The sequence below is a fragment of the Muntiacus reevesi genome, chromosome 6 (genome assembly GCF_963930625.1).
Source record: "Muntiacus reevesi chromosome 6, mMunRee1.1, whole genome shotgun sequence".
In the NCBI taxonomy this organism is placed as follows: Eukaryota; Metazoa; Chordata; class Mammalia; order Artiodactyla; family Cervidae; genus Muntiacus; species Muntiacus reevesi.
This window is the reverse complement of record NC_089254.1, coordinates 5,469,419-5,485,191: the sequence shown is the minus strand read 5'-3', so window position 1 is coordinate 5,485,191 and position 15,773 is coordinate 5,469,419. Positions and strand designations below refer to the sequence as shown.

The 15,773-nt window shown below is 47.9% G+C and overlaps 1 protein-coding gene across 1 annotated transcript in view; it reads right to left on the bottom strand.

Annotated features, from left to right (window-relative positions):
- Positions 1 to 15,773, bottom strand: part of LOC136171108 (GPI ethanolamine phosphate transferase 1-like) — a 97,524-nt gene that overhangs the window by 9,967 nt on the left and 71,784 nt on the right. The window contains exons 14-15 of the transcript XR_010663745.1: positions 9,800 to 13,126; positions 7,645 to 7,757 (exon numbers count right to left, since the gene is read on the bottom strand). The gene's annotated coding sequence lies outside the window, so the exon portion shown is untranslated. The remainder of the gene's footprint in view (positions 1 to 7,644; positions 7,758 to 9,799; positions 13,127 to 15,773) is intronic.

Below are 15,773 nucleotides of genomic sequence, written 5' to 3'. Positions count from 1 at the left end.
CCTGACCGGGGCCTCCCGTGCCCACTCCCAGGGTCTGTGGCCCCCGAAGGCCGCGCAGCAGTGTCCACCCCTCTCAAAACCTTGCTCCCCCTCGGAGGGACCCCATGGCGGGGCTCCAGGCCTCCGGGCACCTTGCCTCTGCTCCCCGCACCTGCCGCTGCGTCCCCGTCAGCTTCCTCCCTCCTGCTTCCTGTGGGCAAGGGCGGGCGGAGGCCCCACAGTGAGGAGGGCGTGTGGTCTCGGGCCTCGGTTTGATTCCCCTTTCAGGGCCCTCCTCCCTCCTGGGCACTACCCTTCACAAACCCACGTGGCTCCCCTGCCCACACCCAGATCCCACTCCTTAAAGCATCACGATTCTTTGAAGCTGTCTTTATACCTTCCTACAAGAAAACAGTGACATGTGCTACTGTTCAAAAGTAAAATAGGTACAGTATATTCTTGAGGGCTGGCTCAGTGGTAGAGAAAGCACCTGTAGTGTAGGAGATGCAGGTTTGATCCCTGTGTTGGGAAGATCTCCTGGAGAAGAGAACGCAACCCACTCCAGCATTCTTGCCTGGAGAACTCCATGGACAGAGGAGCCTGGCAGGCTACAGTCCACAGGGTCACAAAGAGTCAGACTCGACTTAGTGAGTGAACAACAGCCATGTGCTTGAGGGTCTGTGCCAATCTCCAGGAGCCTTGGAGTCAGGGAGCCTGGTCTGGGGTCCAAGTCCACCGCTTGCAGATGTCATCTGGTCTGACCAGGACCTGGTTCTCTGCATCGCTCCAGGCTCCTTCTAACCTTCAGCAGCCTGGCACCTAGGCTCCTGCACATGATGAGCCTGCAGGTCCTGAAATGCTCCCCAGGCTGTGCCAGCTGCTGAGCTAGGCATGAAACAAGGCTGAACCTTTGTTCTTAACTGATCTTCGGAGCTGTCTCAAGGCCAGATCTCCAGGTTTCTGGAGCTGTTTAAATCTGTCTCAGGCCTTGCATGGTGCTCTGTTAAGTGGCTGCCTCCTCCACTGGACTATGAGGCAGAGTTCTTGCCTCATCATCCCCACACTTCCACTCCCAGCTCGCGGTCAGGCCCCAGGAAGGGCGCATGGCATATAGGATGGACGCTTGTCCCCTGCTCCTTGGGGTCTATGAAGTCTTATCCCACCAAGATGACGGCCTGGACCCCCCACCCAGGGCTCTTCCTTCTGAACCCCCTCCCATCTTTCCGCATGCTTCAGGGCCAGCATCATCTCCCCAGAGAAAGACAGGAGACAGTGGGACGCTGGCTCAGGACCCCGAGGTCTCCAGGAGGGTCCTCCCCTGTGGGTCCTGGCATTCAGGCCCAGGCAGGGGACCTCATCCAGGGCATGCGCTGGGCAGTCCTGGGGGACACAGCTGATGGGGCGAGGAGGGTTGACAGACTGGGTAGCCAGGCTCCACCAGACAAAGCCAGTCTGAGCCAGAGGCAGAGAGTGAGGAAACGGAAACCTGTTCACAAAACGACTAAAGCTAGAGAAACCAGGACAAGTGGACGGCAGTAAAAACAAGCACACAAAAGGGGGTAAAAAATAGGAAATAGTAACAAGTGTGGTGGCTTCTAATCCAACTGTATCAATCTTCAGTTTAAACACCATTGCTCTAAATACACCACTTGAAACGTAGACACTGTCAGAGTGTGTCTACAGGCAAGATCCAACTACACATCGTCCATGAAGAAGTCACTTTAAATGTAAGACACATGGGACTTCCCTGGTAGCTCAGACTGTACAGAATCTGCCTGCAATGCAGGAGACATGGGAAATGCAGGTTCGATCCCTGGGTCAGGAAGATTTCCTGGAGAAGGAAATGGCAACCCACTCTAGTATTCTTGCCTGGAGAACCCCATGGACAGAGGAGCCTGGCAGGCTACAGTCCACAGGGTCGCAAAGAGTTGGATGCCGCTCAGCGACTGAGCACACATAGACTGAAGAGATGAAGAAGGGCACACTGTGCTGATACCGGTCAGGAGAAAGCGGGAGACACAGCAGACTTCAGAGCCAGGGGGGTTATCCAGGATGGAGGGACTTTACCTGATGGTAAAGGGCTCAGTCCTCTGGGAGAACATAACAATTCTTAATGTGTATGTGCCTAACAACAGAGCACACAAATATGCCCTAGAACCACAGGAAGAAATAGATGAACCCACTCACCACTGGACACGTCAGCCCCTTCCATCAGAAACAGATCATGCAGACGGAAAACCTGGAAGGACAGAGTTGAGCGGAAAGGCAGAAGGAGGTATTTGGGTGAAGAAAGTTGGCCCCGGGAAATCTGGGCCAGAGGGACGGGTGAGCACCGGCCTACCAGATGCCTAAACATGGAAACACATTTGGGGACGGCCACGCCATTAGCAGACTTTATGTTTCTGGGCTCCAAAATCACTGTGGATGGTGACTGCAGCCATGAAATTAAAAGATGCTTGCTCCTTGAAAGAAAAGCTATGGCAAACCTAGAGGGCGTATTAAAAAGCAGAGACATTACTTTGCCGACAAAAGTTCACATAGTCAAAGCTGTGGTTTTTCCAATAGTCATGTACAGATGTGAAAGTTGGACCATAAAGAAGGCTGAACATCAAAGAATTGATGCTTTTGAACTGTGGTGCTGGAGAAGACTCTTGAGAGTCCCTTGGACAGCAAGGAGATCAAACCAGTAAATCCTAAAGGAAATCAATCCTAAATATGCATTGGAAGGACTGATGCTGAAGCTGAAGCTCCAATTCTTTGGCCAGGTGATGGGAAGAGCCAGCTCACTGGAAAAGGCCCTAATGCTAAGAAAGATTGAGAGCAGGAAGAAAAGAGGGTGACAGAGGATGAGATGGTTGGACACCATCACCAATTCAATGGATGAGAGTTTGTGCAAACTCCAGGAGATGGTGAAGGACAGGGAGCCTGTCATGCTGCAGTCCATGGGGTCACAAAGAGTCAGACACAACTGAAAAACACAATGCTGTTGATTTTAGCCAGAGGATCCCAGGAGGGCTTTGGGAGGTCTGCGGCTTCTGTGGTCTGGAGGGCCCACCACCCGGGAGTCCAGCAGGAAGAGCGGCATCCACAGGGAGCTGGAGAAGGGTCTTGTCAGCATTAGGCTAAGCAAGGGCCTGGGGGGAGAAGCAGGAAGTGAGACCCCCATCCTGGTCCTGGAACACCCGGCTGTCAAGGGACAGCCAGGCTTTTAGAGGAAGGGTGGGGATGGGAGTGACAGCCACTTCAGGTAGTGAAACCAGCAACCGGGACACAGAATGACTTCTTCAAGGTCACAGGGAGTCACCCTGAGCCACACTTCCTAATGCCCGCCCATTACATGCAAGAGCCACAGTCACTGAATGAACACTTCTCTGGGTCAGACACAGTGGAAAAAGCATACGACTGCAGGGCCATGCAGACAGCGATACTGCAACAAAGGCCATAGCCTAGAGATAATGTCAAAAGGCTTAAAGGGTCCCCACTCTCACCTTGCCTACCCCAGCTGGGGGGGTCATCCCACACCTATGGGGCCATGGGGCAGCTCAGACTCCCAGTAATCTGGACTGGAACTTGTGTGCAACAGAATCGTGTTAATCAAAAAGGAAAACAGTAGCAGTGTCTTACTCTGAGAATTACCTGGTCACTCTAACACACTCTGGGTGCACACCTAGCCCGTGCAAGCCGTGCTGAGGGATTAAGCCCAGGACAGCCAGAAAGGTGCGCCCCGCAGCAGCCAAGACCAATCCTGCTTCTTGCCTGTTTGCTTTGAGCAACAGGGTTCCCATTCCCACCCCTGTGGCATGGAAATGCCAGGACGGAGCATTTCTTTTCATCTGCAAGTAGGAGTTCTGCGAAGAGCGATGCTCATCCACACAAAGGCCACTAGCCACAGCCCGTGATCTAAACTTAAAATCATCAAAACTAAATAAATGAGAAAATTCAGCCTGTCCAACACAGCAGCCTCATTCTAAGAGCTCCATGAGCCGCGTGGGGCTGTGGCTGCCACCCTGGACGGAGAAGAGAGGAAAGCTTTGCCTTGTGCATCGTGGGGCAGCTCTGCTGAGCTGGAGCAGGGCAGCACTGTTGCCAAGGTCTCGGCTCTCTCTGCACCAATGCCAAACAGAAACGTAGAGGCGGAGTCATGGAGGAGAAGCACAGAGGGGCTTCACTACTTTGCCAGGCAAAGGGGGAACACAGCAGGCTGGCGCCTCAAGAACTGCGCCCCGCTCCCTGGTGAGTAGGGGAAGGTTATATAGATAGGCCAGAGTATGTGATAGGAGCAAGGTGGTAACTGCCTTGTAGTCTTTTATTCTGCAGTTTCAAAAGGGTGGGGTTGCTGAGAAGCTGAAGGTGTGTGCAAGGCCCTAGGTGGTGCTTCTTCTAATGTGGCTGCACCTCTGCCTCGGGTGGTTTTGTGGCTACTTCTCCTTTGCGGAGCTGCTGTCCTGCCCTTTGGAACTCAGAGAAGGTCGTGGGGCCAGAGTTCTGCCTGCAAGGGATGGGGCACAAAAAGGCCTCCATGCCCTGGAGTCCCGCAGGGCCACTGTCAGCATCAGCACCCCGCAAACTCCCTTCCTCCCCCCTCCGAAAACAACCGTGGGTTCCCAGCTTGTTCCTGAGGAAGCCTGCGCCTGGGGTACTGAATCCTGGAGGCTGCCTCCGATATTCAAATTACAGAGCAACTTTCACTTCCACCTGGGGACCCAGGCCTCCACTCTGCCAGCAGGGAGATAGCATTTGCCCGAGGCCGTGTGCCTTCAATAAAGCAGGCTCACTGGCCCTTCAAGGTGTCTTGGGTGGGACTGCTCTTCCCCGATGCTCCCGGCACCTGCCAGACTTCACCCCCACTTCCCCGGGGTCTGTGCCCAGGCCTGCTGCTCCCTTGACCGCGAGTCCCCTCCAGGCAGCGGCGGCCTGCAAGAACTGCTGAGAAGCCTCTGAGGGTGGGATTTCCAGCAAATAGGGAAGGAGTCTGACGCCCTGCTGGTAGATTCTTGCAGGATCACTCTCCTCCCAGGAGAAAAAGAGGAAAAAAAGGCAAATCACTTTCCTCTTGCTTCTGCTTCTCCCCAATAAACTGCTTGCCTCACTTCCTTTGCAGTTAGAGAAACGTTCCTTGTGAAAGCGATTTCCACACATCCACACACCATGCCGCCCCAGCCTCCAGGAGGGATTTGCATGGTACTTTGCTTCCTGGCTCCCTGGACTCTGACTAAAGTTCCTGCATCTCTGTCAGAAAATAGGTGCTGACTTGAACCATCCAGCTCTTCCATCAATGGCGAGTGCCTGTCTCCAGGGGTGAGATGGGACGCAGCTCTGGAAGGTTCCACCTGAGAATCAGGGTCCTTCAAGCATGGCCTGTGACCACGTCGGCCAGCAACAGCCTCCCAAGGGTCCAGGCCCCTCTGTGGTCCTGCTGCACAAGGACAAAGTCAAGGGCTCTGTGTGTGCTGGGGGGCTGAAGGCGGCCCCTTGATTAGCAACTCACTCTGACTACCTCCTCTGTTACAACAGAGATTGAAAGTGCTTGTTCTGAGAGCAGAGGCAAGGATTCCAGAAGATGCTCTATGTCAAGGGTTGTTGTTCAGCCCCTCAGTCGTGTCTGACTCTGAGACCCCGTGGACTGCAGCATGCCAGGCTTCCCTGTCCTTCACTATCTCCCAGAGCTTGCTCAAACTCATATTCATTGAGTTGGTGATACCACCCAACCATCGCATACTTTGTCATCCCCTTCTCCTCCAGCCTTCAATCTTTCCCAGCATCAGGGTCTTTTCCAGTGAGTCAGCTATTCGCATCAGTTGGGCAAGATATTGGAGTCTCAGCTTCAGCATCAGTCCTTTCAATGAATAATATATCAATGGAGCAGGTGCAAAATGCTCTCCCAGGGAATCATTCCACGTGTTGAGTGTCTGTGTTGATGACTTGAAATCAGAAAACATAGAGGCTTGGAAGGACCAGGGACCAGCCGCTCACCTCCATGTACGTCCACCAGTTCACATGTCTGGTTGGCCCTGGAAAGGACAGGTCCCTCAGAGGGAATTTAAGGTCCTTCCTGGGTCAGGAACATCCCCTGTAGAAGGACAGGCTACCCACTCCAGTATCCTTGGGCTTCCCTTGTGGCCTCCCTGGTAAAGAATTTGCCTGCAATGTGGGGGATCTGGGTTTGATCCCTGGGTTGGGAAGATTCCCCTGGAGAAGGGGAAGGCTACCCACACCAGTATTCTGCCCTAGAGAATTCCATGGATGTCCACAGGGTCACAAAGAGCCAGACACCACTGAGTGACTTTCACTTTCACTTTCCCGTGTACACAGGAGTGAGTATCAGTAAAGCAGTTCAGCTGGAAATCTCCCAGCAACACTATAGGCCAAAGCATCTTAAAAAGCTGATTCATTAAGCATAATATTTTAATTTAAATACAGAAGTGAAGAAACTAAAAATTTGAGCTTTGTGGCAAATTAGCTAAACATTCTCTAACATCTAAATTGGAATTTTAAGGTAAAATGGTATCAAAATTCAAAGGGCTGAGGAAGACAAATATCATATGATATCATCAATCATGTGTGGAATCCTAAAAAATGAGAAGAACTTGTTTACAAAGCAGAAACAGACTCACAGAAAATAAACTTACGGTTACCAAAGGGGATAAGAGGGAGCACAGGGTAAATGAGGAGATTGGGATTGGCATATACCCACTACTGTATAAAAATTAGGTAAATAGTAAGAACCTGCTGCACATATAGCGTGGGGAGCTCTGCTATATGTCCTCTATGGGAAAAGCATCTGAAAAAGAATGGATATATGTGTATGTATAACTGATCCACTTTGCTGTACAGCGAAAACTAACATAACATTGTAAAACAACCATACTCCAATAAAAATTTAAAAATAAAGAGCTCATTAAATGAAATTAAAAAAAAAAAAAAAGGATAAAGGGCAAACAGCCACCTCCAGGGCACTGCGGAAGCCCCAGGCAAAGCAAGGCATGCGCCCCCTCTAGTGGTGAAGGCAGAGAATGCAGCGGCCCGCCCTTGCTTCCGGGACAGGGTCTCACGGCGCCTACTCGGGGAGGAGGTTTCTGCACCCCCAGCCCAGCGCCTCGCTAACAGGGGGGAAAATGCAGCCCTGCGGCAGTGGAAGCTGACCCGCTCACTTAGCCAGGTAAGGCTGGAGACAGGCTTGCCACCAGCTAAATGTGCTCTCACACTTGAGCTTACAGTTTGGTGTTCAATAGGTGGCCCTAGTGGTAAAGAATCTGCCCGCCAATGCAGGAGACACAAGAGATACGGGTTCAGTCCTTGGCTCGGGAAGATCCCCTGGAGAGGGAAATGGCAACCCACTCCAGTATTCTTGCTGGGAGAATCCCATGGACATAGGAGCCTGATGGGCTGCAGTCCATGGGGTCGCAAAGAGTCAGACATGACTGAGGGATTGAGCGTGAACACACCCAAAGAATCTGTTATTCAACTCTTACACCGCCTGAAGTCAATCCTGGCAAAAATTCGGTTAATAAGCGGAGGGACCTCCCCCACCCAGAGAAGGGTCCTCACTCTGGCCCAGAACTCTTCTAACCCTGCTGGACACTCCTATTCGACCCCTCCCTAGGGTCCCAGCTCGACCTCTGTGGAGCTGCGCCCTGGTCTGAGCAAGGAGTCTTAAGAGCTCACCTTCTCAGAACGTGATGCTTCACCCTGGGCCTCCAGGTCCCTGGAGTGGAGATCTCTGGTGTCTGTAGGGGAGGGAAACTTGGCCTCTACTCCCGTAAGGTCAGTGGATAAGCCTGTGAAATGAGGTAATAATAGGTCAAAGGGAGAAAAGCCATGCGATTTTATTTGGTGTTAAAGGTTTCACGTGGCACGGGGGGCTTCACGGGCAGGAGAGAAACCTCACACCGCCCCCTCCATTGCTGAACCTCCAGCAAGGCTTGGAAGCTGCTGAGCCATCTGAACAGGGAAAGAGCAATTTAAAGAGAAGGATCCTTTCCTAAAGAGAGGCCCTTGCCTCGGTATCTAGGACTGGCAGTTTGTGGGAAGGCAGTTCTGGGGGGAACACAAGGGCTATCTAGTGAGGCTGGCATGGGCATGCAATATTGTGATTTATAAGAAACACACATATACATTTGGTCATTCACCTGGTCACTCACATGTGATTGGTCTTCATGCACCATTCCTAGCCCACGGCTCCCAAGAGCCCCTCTGCTGTCATGAGTGATGACAGCACTGGGATCAGTGCCTGAAAACCCCTTGGGGAAGGAGCCTTAGGGGTTCCACCCAAGGATGGGGATGGTTACCAGGAGAATCAGCCTTGTGTTTCGACAGTAGGAACTTTCAGTTCCACCTCCCACCCCACCCCACCCCTGATTTCCCAGGAGGGGAGAGGGGCTGGAGGTTGGATCCATCACAGTAACCAGCGATTGAACCAATCCTGCTGTGCTGAAAAGCAGAGACCACCATGGAGACGCTCCGGGGCTGGGCTCTTCTCGGGGTACCAGAGGCTGCTGAGGGCCAAGCACCCTGAGTCTGTATCTGCAGCTGGAAAGCCAAGACTGGCTGAGGACTGAAATCAGTGAAGTTGTGAAGAATGTGGGAACTGCTCTAGAACCTCAGCATAAACTCTGACCTAGAGCAGCAAAGATGCTCCCTCGCTTCAGCCTGGCAGGACGTGGAGCTAGGAAGTGTTCCTTTCACAGAGTGCATAGACCAGAGACCCCAAGATGGAGAACCTGCTGGAACACCATCTATGCCTGGTTTCCCCCAAGAAGCACCCTGGCCGTGAAGGTCGCAGGGTTGGGGGAGACCTGGGAGCAGGTTGGAGGCTGAGAACAGGCACATCGAGCGCCACTGACCAGTGATGACCCGAGGCCTGGGAGTCAGTGGAACCATCTACCTGTCAGCTTGTACCCTGTGACGTTCCACGGTTTAGGTAAAAAGTGGGTCAATGTGGGCAAACTGGTGGGACTCAGACAAGTGTTGGGCTTCCCAAGTCATTCAGTGGGTAAAGAACCCACCTGCAGTGCAGGAACGCAGGTTCGATCCCTGGGTCGGGAAGAAAAGGACAAGGCAACCTGGGAAATCCCATGGACAGAGGAGCCTGGCTGGCTGCAGTCCATGGGGTCACAAAGAGTTGAACACAACCTAGACACTGATCATACACACACAGCCTAGTGTAAGGCATGCACAGAGATTAGCTCCCATCAATCTTTGGAGTAATTTCTGTTAAGAGAACAATGGTGATCTACAGCCACATTTAGGGGAAGACTCCAGTGATGGAGAGACATTCCATGTAGGGTGAATCCCTGCTTATAACTTTGGACTTACAAAGTTCAAATAGACTTGTTCTACTTAAAAACTAGAGCAGCTAATGTTGGTGATGAATTACAACTATGTGTGACATTATCACAGGGGAAACTAGGAGAGGGTGCAAACTCTGTACCAATTTTGCAACTTCTTATGAGTCTGAAATTTTTAAATAGAAAGTATTTTAAGTGAATAAAATAGGAGATATTTTAATCAGACCCAAAAACATGGGTGAGCTGAGCAAATTTCAAATAAGGAGTGGGATCACTGAATTTTTTAAATAAATTTAGTAGTCATAGGAAAGACACCCTGGAATCTATGAAAGCAAATAAGTCTTTTTTTTACAAATTTTTTAGTGATAAATACATATGGTTAGCAGCGAAATTGTGCATACTATAATACATATGTGCATACTATAATACCTATAATACACATACTATAATACAAACTCAGGTGTGAAAGAAATGTCATTTTACAGGCTTTGTTAGTTATATACACCCACATTCACCAGATCCCAACACTTAGCTGCTTCAAACAGGAAACATTTGTTCTCTATCAGTTGGTCAGGAATGCAGTGCAGCTGGGTGGGGTTTTCTGGTTTGAGGTGTCCGACAAGATTGAGATCAAGTGGTTTGTTTGGGCTGAGGTCTCGTCTGGAGGCTCAACTGGGAGAGTTTCACTCAGGTTCATTTGTGTGATTGTCAGGATGCAGTCCCTCTCAGGATCTTGTGCAGAAAACCCCATCTCATTGCTGGCCGCTGCCTGGAGACCTGTGCTGTCCTCGATGTGTGGGTCTTGTACAGGGCAGCTCACACGTGGCAGCTGGTACCCCAGAGTGAGCAAGTAAGGGCACCAGAGTGAGCTGGAAGCCGGCCTTTTTGACCTAATCATGGAAGTGATTGACTTCCCATCACTTCTGAACTGTCAACAGATGACGTCAGGATCATGGAAACCGAACTGCGGTCCATGTGTCCACCTGCTGGCCCCAGTGATTCCATCCTGACTGGTGAGTGGTTTCATCGGCCTGTTTTCTGGGAGCCTGCCATCTGCCTTCATTTTCATTCCTTGTCCCTGTTAGTCTAAGCTCACAGTGTTTCTGATAAAAATAGTTTTTCTCAGACTCCATATGGGCCTTCTGCAGCTTTGGGTGGGTTCACCCCATCAGACAAGTGTTGTACCCACAGATCATTCCTCCTGCTCCCTGATCCAGAGCGTCGACCGAGGACAGAGGCCTGCCGGCTGGCCAGGGAGGGTCTCTGGGCTCTCCCATGTGAGTCAGTGTTCTGAAATTTCCATCCTTCTGAGTTCACACTCTCTGCTTTTCCTTGAGACACATTCTCCTATCAGTGTAACTCTTAATTTGAGCATCTTTGCCACCAGGAGGGGTTGAGGATTTTCAGAACCATCAAGCCCTGGTTGTTTTGTCTGACGGTTCTTCTGTTGATATCGATGCTCATCTCTCCTCCTGTGTTCCTCGGTGAGCAGGAACCCAGCAGCCCCTTCCACACCTCACCGGAAGCCCCTTGTCTGGCCACACGGATGAGTTAGTACTTATAAGTCCCGCTTCCCCTGTGACGACAGGAGACAGTTAGGAGCTGAGACTTCTGCCCCTATATACAAGGATGCCCCTTCCTCTGGCCCACAGTAACCCACTCCTCACCTCCATTAGGTCCTCAACAGGAGGGTCCAGTCCGTGTTTCTGAAGTGAAGTGAAGCGAAGTCTCTCAGTCGTGTCCGACTCTTTGTGACCCCATGGCCTATACAGTCCATGGAATTCTCCAAGCCGGAATACTGGAGTGGGTAGCCTTTTTCTTCTCCAGGGGATCTTCTCAACCCAGGGATCAAACCCAGGTCTCCCGCATTGCAGGCAGTTTCCTTACCAGGTGAGCCACAAGGAAAACCCAAGAATACTGGAGTGGGTAGCCTATCCCTTCTCCAGTGGATCTTCCCGTCCCAGGAATCAAACCTGAGTTTCCTTCATTGCAGGCAGATTCTTTACCAACTGAGCTATCAGGGAAGCCCCCTACTAGCCCATGTTTCTAATAGCCATTGTTCAATGTAGTTTTGGCTCTCTCTCTTAAGCTCCCCCAAATTCTCTCAGCCTCCCCATGACCTCCTTCCAAAGCCATCATGACATCTATGATCCATTTCCAGACACCAAAGTCTGTCTTACTTATCTATTGTTGCATAACAAGCTAGCACAAACTTGGCTCAAGATGACACCATGTCTGTGGATACAGAGTCTAGATACAGGGCAGCTGGGTCCTCTGACCCAAAACATAAATGTAACCATAAGATCTCCCTAGTCTCTCACCTCTGTCTGAAAAGAGGCTTTCTGAACTGAAAGCTAATGTAGAAATCACAGAATACAGATGTGAAAATTTGACTGATAGAAAAATTCATTTCCAACTGTAAGTTGAAAATAATCTTTAAAAATTGTGTAAAAAATTTTTTAAACCTAAGAAACAAATAAAATTTCCTAGACTTAAAAGAAAAATCCATTTTTAGGACAGCTACTTTCTATTTCAGTCCAGCTTTCCTCTGAGATATTCCAGACTGCAAATCACGTTTCTTTCTTTCTTAAAAAATACTTATGCATTTATTACTTGTTTGGCTGCCCTGGGTCTTAGCTGTGTTGTGTGGGACCTTTCACTGCGGTGCACAGGCTTCTCTAATTGTGGCACATGGGCTCTAGAGAGTCTGGGCTTGTTAGTTGCAGACCACTGGCTTAGTTGCTCCAAGGCATGTGGGATCTTGGTTCCCCAGCCAGGGATTGAACCTGTGTCCCTTGCATTGGAGGGCAGATTCTTAACCACTGGACCACCAGGCAAGTCCCTCTAATCCCGTTTCTTATGTGTAACCTGATATACTGGGCAACAACATCACCACTGGGGATGATCTCAAGAATCCTATCCAAAGGCTCCTGTTAATACCATTTGAAAGTAGGACTTGGCATCATCCAATTACATAATTTCCTCTATTGCCTTAAGCAAATCTTCTTGAACTAAGAACATGAATCTCACGGGGCCTCATTGAACCACAGACACTTTGTTCAGTAGGTCTGGGGTGGGGTCTAGGGAATGCATGGTTATGATCCATGGAAACACATCGCATTCTCCACTAACTCAGGGGTTGAAGAAACTAAATGTGGGGGTCTCCTGTTGTTACTGAGCTAAGAGCTCACTGTCCAACACGTACAGAAGCCAGAACTGTGGCACCAGGTTTTAGGAGAGAAAAGAGCTTTACTTCAACGTCAACTGGCAAGAAGACGAGGCTCAAATGTGTCTGCCTGATCTGGGGTCCTATCAGACTTCCATGAGTTAGGGGAGGAGGGCTGGTGTGCGGAGATGCTGGGGTGGGCGTAAAGGTTTCAGTGGGAAGGCTGTGGAGGTGGCCATTCATGGTAAGGTATGGGAAGATCCAGCTTCAGCACCAGACCTCCTGGACAGCTGACTCCTTGCTTCCGGAAGGGCTCCGGTGTGCGCGTTCTGCTCACATCTTGGTTCTTTCATCCACGGGGAGAGAGACTTTGGTTCCAGGAGTTATTTAAGGTCAAAGTTTTCTCTCAGTGCTTGCTTGGCTGCGTGACTTGTGGTTTTGTTCTGTTGTCTCTGAAAAACAACTCAGTATCTTATTAGAAACAGCAAAGTACCAGTTTGGGGCTGGTGCTGTGGTTACTTTGTGAAGGTTGTCACCTCCCATTTTTTCTCAGCTCATATAGTTCTCTGCTGTCCTTATAAAAATTTTCTTAACACTTACCAATCCTGTCCTTTACAACAGGCCAACATCAAGGGCTTGGCTGAGTAAAGCTTGACACATTCATTCAGTGGAAGACAATGCAACCCTGCAGAGTCTGTGGGAATGGAGAGGTCCACTTATAGTGTGCTGTTAAGTTGCAATGCTAACTGTGTCTGCAGCATAATTCTAACTACATAAAAATTTATTATACTGTGTGTGTCATGGAGAGAATGTCCGAAACACTCTGGGTTGTGGAATTGTGTGTCCTATTTCCCTTCTCATTCTGTACTTTTCCACTTTTCTTCAGTGAGCATATAATAATTAAATGTGTTATATTTATTAAATGTTTCCAAAAATTAAGATTGCTCTAATGGGAAGAAGTAAGAGAATCTATGACAGGAATTCCAGTTGGGAATTTATCACTGGGACTCATGAAGAAAACTTTTATTCTAGTCTCAAGATGATACTTTCAAAGATAAATTTTTTGAGTTGGAATTGTTTCTTTTAAAAAGACATTAAGTACTGTGTATCCAAATACTAATCAGAAAGTTTCAATTAATACTTGAAGAAAAAAATACAGAAAAAAGGGGGGGAAAGGAAGGGAAAATGGAAGGGAAAAATACAGAAAAAAAATGTTTTAATATGTATTGAGCATGCTTCTGATTATCCTTATGAAAAATAAAACAGAAAACAATAAGGAGAGATAAGAAAAGTAAATATTCTTAAATCCTAGTACCTAGAATTTTGTATTCTTGAGTTTTATGCTTGAAAGAGCCAATCTCAGTTGTTTAGTTTTTTGACCCTGAACCTATACATACTTTTACAGTTTCCTTAGAAAACGTGTTGGGCTTTTTTCCCATGCAAAATTCAGCTTTATCTGTCTAATATGTTTTCTTCTGTTTCAAGCTGATAACTAAACTTGGAGAAGCTCATTTATCTTAAGCAGATAACACTTTATCAAATCTAATTAGGAAATTTGTTTCTTTGTTTTAAAAAATGTCATATTTTCTCTAGGACAGGATAAGTGTGTACTAAGTTTTATGTAAATTAGCAAATTTAAAACAATACAGGAAATACTTTACTGAATTTCCCATTTCTTTGGGTAAATATCTATGAGTTGATTCATGAACTTGGGTAGAATTTTGGGAGAGTCTGAAGCTGCCAGTGTTTCTTCTCACTTCACTAAGAAAGGTCCCCTTCTTAATCTGTCTGTTGTGTTGGCTTCAAGAAAGACAAGCTTTGCCAACTACTTAATCACGTTGCTCAATAAGCTAAGAGTCACCGAATTGGAAGGTATTGCAGCCTTTTGCATTGGGCTCATCACCACTGCCTTTTTGTCTGGTAGTGATGAAAGGCAGGTCTGTCTGTCCAGCTCACTAACCTATTTTTTGCTGAATGAAACTACCTTGATCAAAGAGAATTTCTGATCGGTTCAGCAGTGAGCAGTGGTAATGTTTGGCACACAAAACCTGCACAATAGATCGTGGAATGGAGTTGAAAGAGTCAAAAAGAGCCTTTGAAATTAACTATACAGTGGGATTAAGTCTTTCCAAAATAGTAAAATGGCTTAGGAAAAACATTTGTTTTCATTTCTGTGTACAATTGTAGACTGGATATTGTGTGCATTTTCCATTCTAATTTAGGCCAGTTGAGAAGAATAAATAATGAACTACTGACACATTTATTTTGCATCTACTAAGCTTATCCATTAAAATAGATTTATCTGCATCATTTCCCTTAAATTGCAATCATGCCCTAGTTTTGTGGCAATTTTCTATATTTTGTGAAATTATGTCTCCAGAAGCTTATCATATATTCCAGGTTGCAGTGTCCCACAGAGTCAGAAGCACATGTATGCCCATGCTATTTGTTCCAAATGTGAGGGTCCGACATTGTCTACACCCCAAACTCTGAAAAAATAGAAGTTATCCACTTCTGCAGTCACTGATGTAGTCATGCATGTATGTTGCTTGCTCAAAGATTCCTTTGTAAAATGAGTTTCTGAACAATTCAGTTCCTTAAAATGCAGATGAAATCTGTATTTGTCTCACAGCTACTTTTAAAAGCAATTTTGATAGTCTTGCTCAATTTGGAGTTGGATGAATGACTATTTGCTACAGATTCTGATTCTGAGAGGTTTACTTGTAATGCAATCTGATGTATGTGCAAAACTTCCACCTTGGTCTTTAAGGATTTATTTTCTGTTTGGCCATCATCTTTTCAGTGTCATTTTCCATATGAAATAGAATAATGTTTTCTGAAAGGAATTTATATTAGGGGCTTTCCATTCTCACCCCTTGCCACTTCCTTACTTACTAACAAACTTAATGGCTCCTCTAATCTGAAAAAATAAAGCCACGTTCAATACCTTAAAAATACTATTTGAGATTTTAAAAATTAGAAAAAGAATACATTGTTGCTGTCAGATATGGAAACTGCCTGCCTCCTCCAATTCCCATTCCAGAGAGGTAAGCAGTCTTAATTGTCATTGACTGACCTTCAGGACCTTTTTTGCATCCCTTTACTTACCCAGAGACACATGAATTATCACGCAACTGGCTCCTTTCAGCAGAGCGTGGTGCTCTCGCCTCATCAGTGTATATACAGATCTACTCGATTCTTAAAAATCACTGCTAAAACCCCTTGGAATGGACTTAACCATTCTCCACTGATGGATTTGGGGTTATTTTCTCATACATTAGAGTGCTTCCATGAGCTCATTTTCATAGTATGGAGGCCTGGAAGTGGAGTCATTTGGGGGC